This window comes from Callorhinus ursinus, unplaced genomic scaffold (assembly GCF_003265705.2).
Source record: "Callorhinus ursinus isolate GAN/ISIS: 27379988/994484 unplaced genomic scaffold, GSC_fseal_2.0 scaffold4, whole genome shotgun sequence".
Classification (NCBI taxonomy): Eukaryota; Metazoa; Chordata; class Mammalia; order Carnivora; family Otariidae; genus Callorhinus; species Callorhinus ursinus.
The window spans coordinates 65,872,457-65,891,468 of NW_027397066.1; the positions used below are offsets into that span (position 1 = coordinate 65,872,457).

Below are 19,012 nucleotides of genomic sequence, written 5' to 3' on the forward strand. Positions count from 1 at the left end.
TATCTTTGTTTCACAAACTAGGTACCTACAGCACAATTCGGTTAATTGTCAAAAATCACATACCTTGGAAAGAGGTGAGTAATCAAAGCCAAGAAGTCTGACCTTAGAACCCACCTTCTCACCCACACATGGTACTCTCTCTCTTTCACTTGAAGAGATATGTGCATAATGTCAAATGCCAAACCATTCAAATGAAACCTATTATGAGCCTGAGTGATGAAGGGAAGCTTCTCCCCATTTAAGAGATTTGTGAATCTGAACAGTGGTACCAGATCTTGTCATCTGATCTCTATTTTCTTTAACACATTTGCTTTCCATACGATTTACTTTTTATATATATATTTTTTTTGTTTATTTTCCTGGCCTCGTGAACGACTAAAAAGGCACTTTAGCATGCAAGGTCAGCTGGGATTAATATGCAAGTTTGCTCCTTTTGGACTATCCTATGAAGAGTTAAATGTCTATGATCAACCACATAAATGGTAGACTTTTTTTTTTAGTAAACCTGTCTACTTTTTCTTTAATTACAAAATATATATTCTTAATGAGACGATCTCTTTTCTAACCTATCCTCTTGAGGTAATCAATAATAAAAATTTGTGTTCATCCGGGATGTCTGGGTGGCTCAGTCAGTTAAGCGCCTAACTCTTGATTTCAGCTCATGTCATGATCTCAGGGTCATGAGATGGCGCCCCGCATTGGGCTCTGCCCTGGGCATGCAGCCTGCTTAAGATTCTCTCTCTCCCTCTCCCCCGTCCCCTCTGCTCGCACACATATGTGTGTGCTCTCTCTCTCTCCCTCAAAAAAAAATCTGTGTTCATGTTTCCACACTTTCTCTGTTCATTCAAATACATATCACATTATATGTAATTACATGACTTATATATTACCTGCATTATATTGCATATGCACATATAGAAATTTCTTTTCTTCTTGAGATATCATCCTATTTAAGAATATAGTATTGGCACCTTTCCAGGTCAGTTCATATAGATTGGCTCATTCTTCTCAATAGCCACATGACATTCCATAATAGAGATACACCATATTTATATGTATGCTTTCCTTTATGGATGGACATTTGGTAGTTTCCACGTTTGGGTTCCTTTATTATTGCTTTTTGTTTGTTTATTCTTGTCTGCCATTACAAACTATGCTGCAGTAAACATTCATATGTATATATATAAATATATATGCAATATATACATATATATTATGTGTGTACATACACATATACATATTTATACTGATAATTTTATTTTGGTTGGATAGGGTCAAAAAAGAAATGTAAAATAAATAAAGACATTGGTATGGCTTGAAGATGTAATCTACATAAATTTTCTCACACTCTCTCCTTGCATAACATAAAAATGTCTACCCACCCCCCTGCAGGATTTTGTTTTGTTTTGGGACAAGCACTAGAGATAGTTAAAAACCTGAGCCAGCATATATTCTAATCCAAAGTAATATGCAGCATTAAGGGACAGAAAACACAGATATGGATATACATACAAAAAAGCATATTTAATGAAAAAAATAAATTCAAGGTTTAGATTGGTGTGATCTTGAAATATGGTTTGCTGGCAGTTTTTGTGTTTTTATTTTGTTTGTGAGGGAAGGTTTAAAAGTTATCTAGAAAGTCTGAATTAAAAGTAGAAAAGGATGGGACGTGTAGGTGGCTCAGTTGGTTTAAGTATCTGCCTTCTGCTCAGGTCATGACCCCACAGTCCTGGGATGGAGGCCTGCATCTCCCTCTGCTCTTCCCCCCCAGCTTGTGTGCATTCTCTCTCTCTCTCTCTCCTCTCAAATGAATAAATAAAACCTCTAAAAAAAAGTGGAAAAGGGAAAGAAGGGAAGAATTTTAAGTGGTGGAAGAAAAGAGGAAAAGCAAAAGTGAAAAAAGAAGGGCAAGATGAAAAGTTCACAAAATCAAACATAACAGAATTATCAGGAAAAATAAAAAAATGGCTCCCATAAAAAAAACAGCCATCTTTGCTCAAAGAGAATGAGGGCATGTGACTCATTCTTCTTACCATAATTAAACCCACTGACCTAATTTCAACCCTGACAAATAACAGCCCATGTTGACAGGAGTGGATATATTCTAGAAGTTCCATGCTGTCTTGTCCTTTGCTGTTGCCAGGTATATCTTAGTTTCTCTTGTTTCCATATTCTTTGTGAATAGAAGGAAAGATTCTTGCTTGCTATTCAAAGACTGAACCAGTAAGGAGAGGGAAAAGCCAAAGAAAGAGAAACAGTAGCTCTCAACATGCTACTGAACCACTCCACCTGCAATCTTCCCATCAAATGCCTCCCTTATGATCTTTCTTTGTATTTATGTATTTGTATACATGAGCACCATGTTATGAGAGATGCCTCAATGTTCACTCTCAGATTCCTGACCCGGGAAGATACAGACCCCACAAGACTTAGTCATTGCTGTAGCCCCATTATCTAGCCCAGTGCCTTCCATGAAAAAAAGGTATCCAATAAATATGCACTAAACAGAGGCAAAAAAAAAAAAAAAGAAAAGAAAAGAAACGGCATCAGGTGAAATTGCAGTCCTTACCCCAAAACACTGCTTTGGAAGTGCAGTGCCAGAAAAGCAGCCTCACATATAATAACATTACAAAGTAAAGCCTAGGGAGAGAGGAGAATGAGAAATAAAAGACGCCCAAAAAGTAGTAAAATACAGTTTCTATTCAGTATATTTCTATTGTCTATTATCTGCTTGGTTTGGTTATCAATTTTTCAATGTCACCCTATGAACATTTTGGGCTGGATAATTCTTTGTTGTGGGTGTGGGAGTGTGCTGTGCTGTGCAGCATCCCTGACCTCTACCCACCAGATTTCAGTAGTATACCCCATCCCCTGACCTCAGTCATGACAACCAAAAATGTCTCCAGATATTTCCAGGAGCCCCCTGGAGGGGGGCAATTCACCCCCCATTGAGAAGCACTGGTCTAAACTCAAGAAGAGCTAGTCATGGAAATAACCCTGATTCCTTGACCAGTGTAATTAAATTTTTAACAGGAAACAGAAGTTGAAAAGTCAAAATCTGGAGAGGACCCAAATTCTAGCTACTGAAGATTCCATGTGGGGGCAAATTGAGAGACACTAATTGCATTTTTAAGTAAGTTTAAGATATACCACTAGGGACAGTAAATTAAGGATCGTGTCTAAGAATTCAGATATTAGTGCTCTAGCCCCAGAGGAAATGATCTTCGAGATTAAACAATACCACTCCACCTTCGAGAATAGTCTCAGGTGACCTGAGAAATATGTTTGGAGGAGAAATGAGTTAGAGATGGGTGAAATTGGCTTCACTAAAAAATTAATACAAGTAGCTCTAAATGTTATATTTGTAGAAAGGAACCACTTGAGCTAAAGGACAAATGTACAGTGAAATCTCAGTACCTGGAATGAGTATGAAAGAAGTATGGCATAGGTCAATGAGCGTCTGTATCCTTAATTTGGCCATTTTCTAAGGAGATTTTACTTATACGCTCCGTTGGTCTCATTTCGTTCCCATCGAAAGACACTGGCATTCCAGTTTCCTAATTACAGCTATTGTAAATGACTTTGGGTGGGCTCTCTAAACCTTCCAATAACATGTTCACTTTAATTACTGGAAATGAAAGGCTCAAAACATGGTGACTTACCCACACTGTGACCTTCTTGACTGTTGCATCCAATATTTTTCCACTGAAGAGGAAACCCCTAATGAGTCTCCTCCACCAAAGTTTGCATGACGCTGTGTTTGTCAAAGGAGTGCAAGTACAATGGTGCACAATGACTTTTTAGAGCACTGACTTCTAACCCTGTTGGCAAGGTGACCAGCATGGGGTGAACAGCATTATACATAGAAGTTGTAGCAATTTGCCAAATGAATCTAGAAAGGTGAGGCCCTACTGTTGTTCATTTATATACGGATACCTGAAATTTCACTTATTAGAGCCCTGCTTTTCACACCAGCCTTTGAATCATCATAGACAAACCCTCAAGGGATGCTAGGGTATAAGAGTCAATGCAAAGGGGACAATTGAAAATTTCATGTATTATAATTATTGGTCTGTTATACCTTAGAAGGAATGAGTGTATCAGATCCTTTTCTACAAGCTGATTTTTTACTTTGGGTTTTTTAAGTTTTCTAAAAATTTCAAAAACAGATTTTGATGGGAGAGAAATGAAGACTAACATAAAAAAGACATTGGACACTCATGGTGATGGGAAAAGATCTAAAAACATAGGTCACATGAGGCTCCCTAAAAAGCAGACTGTGAGATGGAGGTTAGCATACAGGAGGTTTATTAGGGACTGCTCTCAGGAACTTCACTTGTGGAAGGAAAGGGAAGGGTTCAGGACCAAGCACAGGAAGAAGTTGGGCCCTGGTAAAACTCAACAAAGTTCTCAGTCCACCAAACAGGGAGCCCTGAACTGGGGCAGACTTGTCCCCTGCTGGAGTGGAGCTAAGAGCTGCCCTGGAAAGAGGGCATGACCGTGGGCAAGATGACTATTTTCAGCCAAGGGCAATTTCCTGAGAGGGTGGACAGCTGAGAGTAGATAGCCAGCTGCCCTCCTAGCAACAGGGACATCTGTGTGGAGCACTGCTGTGTCCACTACAATATACTTTACTTTGACACACTTTGCCAAGGGCAAATACTGGTTGTGACTGACTTAACTCAGTTGAACATGATCCCTTATTAGAACTTAGAAGTTTGCTGGTCTTTTATGATAGAATTTCTAGACAGATAAACAAATGGGCCACTTGCTCCGGAGTCTAAGTGCTTGGGTCTAATGTCCCTTTTTAACAGACCTCTTGTGAGCTTAAGATGGGAAGCTGGCCATAAGGTCTTGAATTCTTCATTATGAAATGAAGAAACCCATATTCATGTCCTTTTAGGTCATGATAACCTGGCTAATTTGAAGAAAATTGGCCTGATTTTATCAGACACATCATTTAGAAATCAATGAGTATACTGCCTACCTCTTCCCTCCATCCTCTGAGGAAAGAACATTTGACTGAGTAACATGGTCAGCTCTTGATTACCTCCAGAGCTAGAGAGAGCTTTACAGGTGATCCACAAAAGCATCTTATAAAATGTCTCTACATCTGATTTTGAGAGATATTAAATAATGGTCTATTTAGAAGGTGAGGTGCTTAAACACAACATCCTTAAATTAACATTAATAATCATTTATAGAAATATTCCAAGTGGGCAGAAAGGCAAAAGCAACCCAGAAGGAAGAGTGACTTAGGATGAAAAACTGGCATGATAAGGCCTTGGTCTGAGAACCTAAATGGAGAATCAGCAATTGACTGCTCAACTAGTCCACCCTACAGAAACAGATTCCAGAAGGGCAGCTGCTTATCCCATTCTCACTGGTGGGAGTGGTTTGCAAAATGAGCACTGAAAAGAGACTCCATATGTTCTACACTCCTTTTTAAGAGAGAGTTTACCTCTGAGAGTGATTACAATGTTGTCTCAGTTCCACTAAATTAGGTTTAGAAAAAAAACAGAAACAGATAGACTCTAACTCTACTGAGCTTATTTCTTCCATGTAATGTCTACAACTAAGATTTATATTTTAAAAACAGCAAACCTATGATGCTTACTTGATTAAACTGGAACAAAGTCAGGTGCAAGAGAATTGCTTAAGTACTGCATTACAAAAATTAAAGAATTCAGAAACTGAATCTCTGAGATAGATGGTAATGTTACAAAATTTTATTTCAAGCATCAGTTGTTCCTTTATGTGTGTGTACGTGTGTATATGTGTGTGTGTGTGTGTGTGTGTGTGTGTTTCATGCCCAGCCAGACACCACCAAACAGGCCAGCTAGTTTTGATAAATGGTCAAATACAGTTGAAAGCTAAGCACCATTTAAAGGAATGATGCCTGCATAAGGCATCTCCATTTGATACCCGCCATTTGTACCACACAGACACAGTGGATGACTTTGCACTCATTGGTAGATGTCAGAACTAGACTTATTCATGTTACTAACAATTTGGAAGTCATTTACACATGAATCAATGGGTCTCAAAAGTGCACACTACTTGGATGCTTTCTTAGACATTACAGTCAGCCAATTTTAGGATTTCTAGACAAAGTTATAAATTTCCATTTGGTCTTCATGCTTTAGCAAGCTAGTATTGATACATGTACACTGAAAATAGTGGCATCCCTCCAGGCAAAGTGTGGCATTCATATTTTTTAAGTGCATGATTATAAAACACAACCAGCTAAAGGAAAAAAAATTATACCCCTGAATAAATGATAAAATTACAGTGTTTTCTTGTAGTCCATGAATACTGAAAATTTCAATTAACCAAGTGAAAAGCCATTGAATGTGCCAGCAGGATTTATATCCCAGACTAATGACCATCATCTGCATCCTATTTAGCTAATGAAGGTTTGGAACACTTGTGGATAATTAAGGGAAAGCTGATGGGAGGAAATTCAAACCATGGAAAGATCAAATCTATTTATGTCTGCATTTAAAACGAAACATATCTAATAGTTCATCCAATCAAGGCATAATGTCTGTTCATTTGGGTTAAGATAGATGCTCTTAAGTTAAATAGGCAGGTTAGCTCCCAAAACACAAAATTCATTCCTCATTCATTCATTCAATACTTGTTAAACACCTTCCATGTGCCTCTGCCCTTGTGGATCAACATAATAGTACCATGATTTCCCTAATATTTTCCCCACCACTTTCCCTCCTCCAGCTTAATTAAGTTTACAGCTCTGGTTTTCACTTTACCCAAGTAACTACCGACCACCTGTCTGTCGTGACAGCTATGGCACAGCTGCAGTTGTAGGACAGGATGGGAAAATACAGGGTGTACAATAGGGCACTTGGCTTTTTCTGACACCTGGCAGAGCACCTCAGGAGTGGGGCCCAGGCTCATTAATGGGTGGGTGTTCATGTGTGGAAGACTAAAGACTGCTTAAAGGAAGACAACACCTGATATTCAGGGATAGCAAAAATAGGAATCACGTTCAGTGCAGCTCTACTGAATTTCCCTAAATAGTTTATAGCCATTTCATTCGATTCTTACTATCCCACATGAGAGGGAGCACCTTAAAAACCCCTCACTGGGTCCCTGCCAAGATCTGACAAATTTGTGTCTAACAAAGGTGATGCTTCAGGAACCTCCAATCCTAAGATCTATGTCAATGCTGAAAATGGGACACCTAGCTGGTAGGCATGTTGTGGGAAGTCAACTAATGTTGGCAACTCAATCTTAGGTGCACACATTTATGTTTTTTCAGAATCCCTTCCATGTCTGAAAGGAAAGCCAGATTTTTTTAAAAATCAGCAAAATCAGAACTTACACATAGCCAGTTGGGCATAACTTTAAGCCAGTGGGTCTCAAACATTAGTGGCATGAGAATCACCTGGAGGTCTTGTTAAACAGGTTGCTGGGCCCCACCTCCCAGAGTTTCTCATGTAGAGGGTATGGGGTGGGGTCCAACAATTTGCATTTCTAACACATTCTCAGGTAAGGTTGATGCTCCTGATCTGGGAGCCATCCCTTGAGAATCAGTGGTCTCATCTATACCCAAAGGAAGTTAACAGCACTGATAACTATTCCTTTTATGACCTCACAAGAAAGGAAAAAGTGTCTTTGAATTTCCATAAGTATAATTTTGATTAGTGACAATACTAATGCCTTCTGATACTTACATACAACTTCCAATCTCTAAAGCCCCTTGACACACATTGTTTCACTTCAGCTTCCAAACAACACTATAACGTAGCGTTATTAATCTCATTGTAGGACACCAAGAAACAGAAAGGTTAAGTGACTTGCCTAAGTTTTCTTAACTAGAAAGTAGTCAAACTGAGATTCAAATTGTGCTATGAGAACTCTACTCTGGGATCATCAAAGTACAATAAGAAATTCATTTAAAAACTAACAAAGTGAGGCTGCTCTAATCTGACAATATCAATGTCAAAGTTTCTTTACTAATAAACACTAATTTTTTTCTTACTCAGCACCCTTTATGAAAGCTATTGAGCCTTTGCATTCATTCTGAATTATATAAAAGATAATTTTTTAAATCTCCCTTAAAAGGGCTAGGTGGAAAAGAAGCTGAGAAATGTATATATAAAGTCCAAATACAAAGATAAGTTTGGCAGCAACTGCCAACTCTAGGAAAAGAATGACACTGGGGGAGAAGAGGTGTTACTTTTTAGTACCAGTTCCCTTTCCTGCAGGGAGTGGATCTTCGATGTTTCACCAGGTTAGCATCTTTGGGGCAGAAAACCAGTCAGAAGCTCTGTGCAGAAAGCAGAAGGAATTCCACAGCTTACAAAGAGCACAGAAGTAAAAAATGATGGGACCCAAGGCTGCTGTCCACAAATAGCCCCCACCAGAATTGCCATGAAGAGGACAGACTCTCTCCCTTGGCTGCACCCTCATGCCCCTGACCCTAACAAGGAGGATCCTATGAGATGAGGGAGATGGTACACTCTGGGACAAGGGGAGGACAAACTCTCTGAACACATTTCATGCACTTCATGACAGTATATGAACATGGCCAATCAGTGCCAGGAGGAGAGAGCAGAGGAACAAAGAGCCTCAGTGAAGACCCAACAAAATACAACATTCTGGGACAAATGACACCCACTGAGTGGCGTCAAGCTTCCTCTCTCAAAGCTGCAGACCAGGTCTCCTTAAAGCCATCAACGTAATATAATAAGGCTAGATGCCCCTAATCAGGGTCATCCCATTGTTCTTCCCAGAGCAGAATATCCTAATCTGACCTGGTAGGAGCTAAAGGGAAGAGGGATTGAAAGAACTGGACAAATGAGAGGAGCAGAATATTTCTGTACATTTTGACTTTAAAAGAATAATAAGGAAACGCTACACTAAAATTCTATGTCTATTAGCCTCTATAATTTTGGAGTCAGTAGCTGTGATACTTTAAATACCAGGAGTACATCAATTGTTTTGAAAGATTATTACTCAATATTTGGGAATTTAGATCCTTAAGATCCCTCCAAGTCTTGACTGTAATCTCTACTGTCCCTTATGATAAACGCCTTGATAGGACTTGATCCCTACTGTAGTGTAAGCTCATCGAGGCCAGAGGCCAACTCTTTATCATCTTTGTACCCTATACTTTAGCACAGTAATGGGCGTAAGAATGAGACTCAGTAAGGACTTCATAAATGTTTGTTGAATGTATAGTGAATAAGGTGAGGGAGGCAAGGAGGGGAGGAAAAAGGAAGAAGTGGGGAAGGAGGAACAAAGGGATTTAGGCAGGGAAAGAAGGAAGAGTAATCCCAATGTGGGAACAATATTCTAAAGTGGGAAAAGTGTTATGAGTTGAATTGTGTCCCCCAAAAAGAGATGCTGATGCCCTAACCCCTGGTACCTGTGAATGTGACCTTATTTGGAAATAGGGCCTTTACAGATGATCCAGTTAAGATGAAGCCATTAGAGTGAGTTGTAATCCAATACAACTGGTATTCTTATAAAAAGTGGGGAAATTCAGGAGCACCTGGGTGGCTCAGTCAGTTAAGTGTCTGCCTTTGGCTCAGGTCATGATCCCAGGGACCTGGGATTGAGCCCCACATCGGGCTCCCTGCTTTGCAGGGAGCCTACTTCTCCCTGCTGCTCCCTCTGCTTGTGTACTCTCTCTCTGTCAAAGAAATAAATAAATCTTTTTTTAAAAAGGGGGGGATATTTGGACACAGAGGGATGATGAGGTAAAGACAGCCATGTGATGATGGAGGCAGAGACTGGATGGATGAAGATGCAAACAAGGGAACACTGAGGATTGCTGGCCACCACCCGAAGCTAGGGAGAGGCAAGGAAGGATTCTAACCACAGTCTCGGAGAGAGCACAGCCCTGCTGACACATCGATTTTGAACTTCTAGCCTCTAGAACTGTGACACGATGAACTTCTAGCCTCTAGAACTGTGACGCGATAAACCCAGTTTATGCTTTTTATGGTAGCCCTAGCATTTTAATATCATAGTACATAACCAGTATCTCTCTTTACTAATCAACTGTAACAGTGATTGACAAGCCATTCCTATGGAGAGACAGATAGTAAATATTTTAGACTTTGGGAGCCAAAAGGTCTCTGTCACAACTCAACTGCATCAATGTAGCATGAAGGAAGTCATAGAAAATAGATAAATGAATAAGGATGGCTGTGTTACAAAATGACTATTTTATAGACACTGAAATTTGAATTACATAGAATTTTCATGTGTCATGAAATATTCTTCTTTTGCTTTTTTTCCAACTACTTAAAAATGTGAAAACCACTCTTAGCTTGCAGGCTGTTCAAAAACAGGCAGTGGGCCAGATTTATCCTGCAAGCAATAGTTTGTCTGCCTCTGGGTACAGATCTAGGAATTAAAAACACCTGACTCTAGTCCTGATTCCCCTAATTACTATTTTCATAACCATGATTAAATCACTGGCTTCCATCTTCAAGAGAACATAATAGGGCACCTGGGTGGCTCAGTCAGTTAAGCAACTAACTCTTGATTTCAGCGCATGGGTCATGAGATCAAGCCCCCTGTCAGGCTCTGCACTCAGCAGGAGCCTGCTTAGGTATTCTCTCCCTCTGCCCCTTCCCCCACTTGCACACTTGCACATGCACTCTCTCTCTCTTTCTCAAATAAATAAATAAATCTCTAAAAAATATAAAAATAATTTTTTAAAGATTTTTGTATTTATTCATTTGAGACACAGAGATACAGAGAGAGAGAGAGCATGAGCAGGGGGAGAGGCAGAGGGAGAGGGAGAAGCAGGCTTCCTGCTGAGCAGGGAGCCCGACGCGGGGCTCGATCCCAGGACCCTGGGATCATGACCTGAGCCAAAGGCAGACGCTTAACGACTGAGCCACCCAGGAGCCCCTAAAAATAAATTTTAAAAAAGAGAACATAATAGACTTTTCCCTACCCACATAGAAGGTTATTATGAGGATGAGATGAAAATTGTGTACTTCAAAACACTTTGTATACATAATGGTATTGATACTTGGATATATTTACTCTGTTTTACTCTTCAGAAATAAATATTAACACTAAGGTCAGGGTGATGATCAACTGACTGAGTCATGGGGCCCGGGCCGGGTAGAAGCAAAGATATAAGCCCCTTCAATCACCCACATCTTCAGATATACCAGGGAAGTGGACAGGGAGATGCATACCACACACAAAGCTGTCAGAAAATGGACTTTCTGAGGTAAACAGCAAGTCCAAGGCAAATGGTCATCATCTTTGGTCATATTTGACCCTGGGCTATGGCTGAACCACCAATTTCTTCCTCTAGGGAATGTTCTGGACTAGGACTGTTCGCTGCTGGGAGGCTGCACTGTAATCTGGTTCCCCGGATCATCGCTCTAAAGAAACATCCATCATCCACTAAAGCGCCTCTGGCCATCCTGAGCCCACCTCTATAGGTCCAACAGTTAACAAAGCCATAAATATTACCCTCCATGCAGAATCATCTACCATAAGGAATTGGAACATTGCCACTGTTCTCTGCGGGGACTGGACTTGAGCTGACAGCTCCAGATTTTCAGGTCTGGCACAAGGTAAAGCCAGAGAGAGCACCAAGGAACAAAGAAAATAGTTCACAGGAGGAAATACCTTTTCTCACACTGCATAGGGCTGTAGACTTCCCTGGAACTGAGTTATGCCCTTGAGGAGCCGAGAGCATACCTTTCCAAATTACTAACATAATTCACCCTGGTCATAAATCCTTAGACAGGATTTTTTACTCCAAATTAATTATTCCAATTATCCTTCATTCCTAAGACTGTGTATTTCCTGGATGTAGGGAGAAGTGTTGTCATTAAACTTATTCTCAGTTCCTGACTCCTCATACTCATGAATGAAGGGAACAGAAGAGAATCCACCTCCTCAGCCGACTACTGGCTGCTACCAATATTCATACTCATCCTCCCTGTTGCATTCCTCCCCGTTCCCTCCTCCACCCTGGAACATCACCACCTGCCTTCCTAATAACAGAGAAGAAAGCCATGGCTATTACACATCTCTTAGCAATGTGACACCTTCTTCTAAAAGACTCTTACATAAAAGCATGATGAGGCCAGAGATGTCCCTCTTGGGAGCAGGGCAGCTTAATGGAAAGGGAATGGGCCCAAATCCTAGCTCTGCCCATTGTATGGGGACTGGGGCTTATCACTTAAGTTCTCTGAGCCTCAATTGCTTATCTTAGCGTACTATTATTATTATTTCTGAGAACTCAGGACTTCTTCTCCAGCTCTGTCTCCAGCCACACTTATATAACTATAGACTTCACAAATACCCATTTATAGGGCTATCTCTGTGCCACTAAGCCCATAATGGTGAATAGGAAAGAAGGAAAAAGCTACAAAGTTACTTGAAGCCTGGACTCTACAAGAGCAAGTGGCTGGGAGCAGGGAGGAGGGATTGGCCTTTCATCCCCTGAATAATCTTTGGGTTATTACAAACTGGTAAATCTTCATGCTCCTGGTTAAACTAGATGGATAATGACTCATGCTATGAAGTATATTAGTCTCAAGCCTAGTTGTAGGTGCTTAATGATAAAAGTCCCTCCTTCAAACTTCTCAGGAAAGATGGGAATTAAATTGGTACCAGCCTTGGGCAATGAAGCTGAAGGTGCTCAATCTTTGGAGGGGTTCTGACTAGCAGACTATCCCCCTGGGGATATCTTTTATCATAAGGCTTTAACATAATGTTTTCTTTCTCTTTTTCATGATAATTCCGTGTACTAGTATATACCTAAATATATCCATCTTTAAAAAAAGAAAAAGAAAAGGAAACCAACTATGTTAATTTGTAATCCAAGCTGATGAATTGCTGATGTGTAAATTTGAGGATGGGGAGGAAGGGAGGAAGAAGGTCAAAAAAGAAAGACATTTTCATAATCACTGACTATTACAAATCACTTAAATGGACACACAACAATAATAGAGAGTGCAAGGCCCAATGTGATGGGTTCCTGTTTAAAAGCCCAACACTGCCATTAATAAATAAAAGGTGATGCACCATTATCTCAGACACTGTAAGTGATGGTTTGACCAAAAAATCAATGGCTACACAATTTTACTGTACACCAGAAATAAAAAGATCTAGCTTGCCATAAGCACATTTCATAATTAGAGCACTGCCAGATGCAGTCCTTGTCCTCGTTCTAAATTGCTGCATCTTCATTTCTTCAGAGAGTTTATTTTGAGTTCCACCTGCACAAGCTCTCCAAGTGAAAGGCTAATAAGAGATGATTAAAGTGTTCCCCAGGGCTTGGGGAAATCCCATGCTTCATTTTTATTTTCAGTTCTTTCCAACTGCCCTGGGCCCATTTATTCAACAAACATTGCTGAGCACTTATGTTGCAGGCATTAGGCTGGGTTCTGCTGGGAGGATATTGATGAATGAGATGTGACATGTGCCTTGAGAGATGATAGGCAAATCTGTGAAGCTTCCCATATTCTTTGGAGAAGTTCTACTGAGTTCTGACCCTAGTTTTCTTCTCTTCTATGTCTTTTATTCTTCCTGTGTGATCTCTTTTTACTTTGTGCCACTTCTAAACTTTGTACATATTTCTACAATAACCTTCACCCCACTATACTGCACTTATTTGATTATGCCCCTGCCCCTTGTTTGGAAACAGAGGCCATACCATATTCATATTCCTATTCTAAATGTCACAATGGCTGGTATGGAGATTTTTTTTTTAATTTGTTGAATATGAACATAACCCATCTACTTCTATGGCTTCAATTACTAGTATATGATGATCATTCTAAATGTGTGTGTTCATCCCTGATCCCCCCCCAAGCTTCAAATTCATGATTTTATTAAATATCTACTGCATATTAAATATCTGCACTGGAATGTCCCACAGGCATCTCCAACTTGAGTTATCCAAAACTGAACACACTGTATGCCCCTCCCGAAAAACTGTCACCAATTGTTCAAATATTGCTTAATGGTGAGACCATCATATTCCCTCTTTCAACCACAAATCTCAATGTCTTTTTTGACTTGTCTCTCTTCCTTACCCATCACATTTTATTATTCATCTACAGAAAACTCTCAAGTCATAAAGCTTTCTTCTTAATAGTCTAAGACTAGTTATAGTTAGGCACCAACCGTTTATAAGAATAGTTGAAACCAAGTTATAATTGAGAGTGCCTAGGAAAATATGTGATTATAAGAAATAAGGAACTGGGACAATTTTTGATATTTATTAAGATGAAGAGAAAGAAGAACCAACTAAAGAAATTAAGAAAAAGCAGTCAGAGGAGGAGAAGAGCCAGAGTGTTATCATAGAATAGCACTTCCTAAAAGAAACCTAGGAGAGCACTTCCTCAAAGAAACTCTCCCTGATCTTCCAAATCAGAACTAGAATCCCATTCTCTGTGCTCCTACCTCATACCATACTAATCCCTGTGAGACTGCTTATCACAGTACACTTTAACTGTCTACTCATCTGCACCCTTCACAGAATATTAGTTCCCCAAAGGCAGGAACTATGTCAGTGACAGCATATGGCACAGTGCATGAAACATAGGCAGTGCTCAATAAATATTTGTTGAACAATTAAAGAGATGAATGATTAAATAAATGGGTGAAATTCAGTCAAGAAAGCACATAAGGTTTGAAATATGCCCCTGACTTTAGTATTTATAAAGATACTGGGTGACTTCTATTCTTTTTTTTTTTATGTTAATCATCATACAGTACATCATTAGCTTTTGATGTAGTGTTCCATGATTCATTGTTTGCGTATAACACCCAGTGCTCCATGCAGTAAGTGCCCTCTTTAATACCCATCACCAGGCTAACCCATTGCCCCACCCCCCTCCCCTCTAGAACCCTGTTTGTTTCTCGTCTTTTGCCACATATACCCATATAACTCATCAGTTTCAAGAGAAGATTCAAGAATGTGAGACAAAATGAAAAGCCTCATGGCTGTCACTTGGCCTTCCTTCCCAGAGCCATCACTAGAAAGATGGATGGATGGCTCTGAATGGGTGAAAATGGGTTTTATCCAATGGGTTTCACCAAGATAGCCTATAAGAGTCATTACCTCCTTTAAGAGATGGGAAGTTAAACTCATCATTTCAAAATTGCTTCAGCAAATAGTAATCTCTTTAAGCCACGGAAACTTTAAGCAAATTGTGATCAACTCATCTCTTAGCAATCTTGAATTTTTGGCTACTATATCCTGTACATACTATAGTCATATGCCCTCTATTTGGGAAATCATTGCAAAATAGGACAAAAGATCATTTATCATCATAAGACGCCAAGTTGCTGATATAAAAGGAATATTTTAATGACAAATTCCTAGACAAATGAATGGAACAGTACTTCCAACAGATTGCTAATCTTTTGTTTTTAGATTCACGAATGAGGAGAACTTGAAATAAAAAGGATTAGAAATGGGAAACCTAAGTACAGGCTATGGACAACAAATGGCCTTCAGGACATGAGGTGAGGAATTAGAAGAGAATGCATTTCAGCATTTTCTAAGAGTTGCAGGAAAATGAAAAGTTAGCTACCCCAGGCCTGTGCAAACACAATAATGACCAATAAACTGCCTTTGTTCTCTTGTCCTTTTGATTTTACCAGTGAGTGTCATTTGCATGCAAGGGACTATTACAACAAAGACCTTTGAAAGAAATTTGCTTGGTTCCTCAGCCTTGCCCCTTGGGAAGTTAAGGAAGACCAATTAAATCCTTCCCATCAACAACACATACAGACTGGATCTCCAGGACACTTGTGAAATCTGATTGAAACCATATTCTAAAACAGATAAACCAGCTTTCTCTAAGTTAGAAGCCTTTTTTTTCCCCCAGGGCATTTTGAAAACCATTTCCTAGAGTGGTCTGCCAGAAGATGAAGGAAATCCAAATGCCCTGAGTGAGTTGTGCCTGTACCCCAAGCTGCAGGGACACTGTTTACTCTAGGAAGCCCATGGCACAACAGAGAACAATTCACATCTCAGGGACATCAAGTCTCACTCCATCCTTTTGATCACAAAGAATTAAGTTCAGCAAGTTCAGCAAAACCATTTCTATACTGTTTAATTGGACATCTCAACATTTTTAAAGGGCTACCAGAGGACAACTGTACATTGTTCAAAGAGGGCTGGGTGCCACGGGCTGTTAAAGAGAAGCAGTGTACTGCAAAATATCAGTGTAATTAATATGGTAGTAGAAGTATAAGACTTGTAGTCAAAATACATAAATACACTGCCCTGAATAGTGATCCATTGTAACAGCATGACTCTGTACAAGTTACTGAACTTTCTGGGCCTCCTTCACTCTAAAATGTAAAGTTTCCCTGACTGTGTAATGAAAACAAACAAAAAAACCCCACTTCACAGCATGGTGAGGATTAAATATGATCATATATGCACTTAGCTCAGACACCTGGTGGATATTCAGTAAATATTGTTTTCTCTTCCACTCTGAGCCTTTTTTTTTTTAAGATTTTATTTATTTATTTGAGAGAGAGAAAGATAGAGAGCGTGAGAGAGAGAGAGCATGAGCAGGGGAGGAGGGGCAGAGGGAGAGGGAGAAGTAGACTCCCCACTGAGTAGGGTAGGGAGCCCAATGTGGGGTTCCATCCCAGGACCCTGAGATCAGATGGTGACCTGAGCTGAAGGCAAACACTTAACTGACTGAGCCACCCAGGTGCCCCCACTCTGAGCCTTTTTTAAAAATTTAGACTAGAAAAGGAAGTTTATCTATCAAACAATTTTTGACATAGCACTAAACTAATAAATTAAGATGGGTATACCATAATAGCAGATACAGTATTTTATTACATAAGACATCACTAAAAAAGAAAAAATGCCACTAATTATATGTTGCCATTGATTATATAAAGCATTACAATTTCAGAAATGTTAAAATATGAAAATATTAATGTTAAAATATGCACATATTTTCATAAAATCATTGAAATACAGTAAGTGCCTAGGATTCCAGATAAGCTCAGAGATACAACAGAAGCAAGAACCAGGAAACAGAAAATTCCATATTTCCTTCTGTGGCTTACTGTCTTTATCTTGAAGAGAAAAAAATCATCAATATATAGGCCAAAGTGTCAAGCAACTATTCAGTTGGGAGTTCCATTAAATACCAGCTTACCCAATTTACACCAGTAACTAGATATACAGAAACCGCCTCTGAGGGAAAAGGCAAATGGAAGAAGTAAAGGGCATTTGAGAAGGTTTAACCATCTGCTTTTTAAAATCATAGTTAAGGGTGCCTGGGTGGCTCAGCTGGTTAAGCGACTGCCTTCGGCTCAGGTCATGATCCTGGAGTCCCTGGATCCGGTCCCGCATCAGGCTCCCTGCTTGGCAGGGAGTCAGCTTCTCCCTCTGACCCTCCCCCCCATGTGCTTTCTCTCTCTCTCTCATAAATAAATAAATAAAATCTTTAAAAAAAATAAAATCATAATTTCCATCTAGTGTTTCCTTATGTTTGAGTTTAAGTATTAAGTATTTAAGTACGTAGTTCTAAATCTGCACAGAGACTACATGGTAGTAGCTCTGTGGCTTGTAGAGGGACACTTAGAGCTCTCCTGACCACTGTTATGTAACCTATAGCGACATTTAGTGGTGGCTCCCTCAAATTACAACCAGGTATCCCAAAGAGGTAGGACAATTGCTGGGACAGAATGACTAAGCAAAATTCTCCTTTATCCACAGTGTGCGTGATGCCTCCATAATCTTCCCTGACAGGTTATTAAAATGTCTTCTGGAGGTTTTCGTCTAGAAGTGGTAGCAGTTAATATCATTGCAATCTTATATTGTACAGAGTTTGGTATTTTCTGCATATCCTTTATTTCATTAATAGAATTATAGAGTTAGAAGGTACCCTAGGGATTATCTAATCCAATTCTCTCATTTGCAGATTATAAAACTGTGATCAAATATGCTAGTCCAAGGTCATACAGCTAGGTAGAGGCAGATCCAGGCCTTGAACAAGGCCTCCCAGTTCTGAAAGCATTGTTCTCTCAATTAAATTATTTTGCTGTTCATAAAGTGCAGGTTAAAGTATTAGCTATGCATATCTTTCAACAGTTATTCATTGAGCACTTAATACATGGTGAAGTGTATTAAAAGGATATTTACAGTTGTCAGTTTGAGATGAATTAGGGACTGATACATTAAAAAAAAGGCAGTGAAAACTAGTAATTAACACTTATATAGTTGTGACTACCCAATGAGGTGGGTACAGTTATTTTCCCCATTTTACAGCTGAAAAGATTGAAGCATAGAGAGCTTCTGGTACTAACTACTAACTCAAAAAAAAAACAAAACAAAACCATAAAAGTTACATAGAAAAGTAAATGCAATCATAACATACCACATGGTATGTTTAGCTATGATAGTAACATAGGCTCAATAATATAAACCACAGGTATAATGATAATAGCATAGGCTCAGTAATATAAACCACAATTTTTAGAACATAACCACACTTGGAAGACAAGGTGGAGAGTGTATGTTGAAGAATGGGATATAAGAAAAGGATATAAGTGGGGCGCCTGGGTGGCTCAGTTGGTTAAGCGACTGCCTTCGCCTCAGGTCATGATCCTGGAGTCCCGGGATCGAGTCCTGCACCAGGCTCTCTGCTCGGCAGGGAGTCTGCTTCTCCCTCTGATCCTCCCCCACTCATGTGCTCTCTCTCTCTCTCTCTCTCTCATTCTCTCTCTTTCAAATAAATAAATAAAATCTTTTAAAAAAAAAAAAAGAAAAGGATATAAGAAAACTAAATCATCAATTTCTACAGCAGACATCAATGGAAACTATCTAAACTGAAAAATCAAGACAAAAATAACAATATAAACATAGAGGTAGATGTGTAGATGTAAATCCAGCTTAAAAAAGAGAGTTAAAGTGGTTGCCTATGGAAAGCAGACTCAAAGGTGGGGAGGGGTGCTGTTTTTAATTGTAAGGTTTATAGAACTATGTGATACTTTAAAATATATGTGCATTTAG

General features: G+C 39.4%; 1 protein-coding gene across 1 annotated transcript in view; it reads right to left on the reverse strand.

Annotated features, from left to right (window-relative positions):
* The window catches only part of RASGEF1B (RasGEF domain family member 1B), a 442,258-nt gene that overhangs the window by 361,318 nt on the left and 61,928 nt on the right, over positions 1–19,012 (reverse strand). The gene's annotated exons all lie outside the window — the stretch shown is intronic.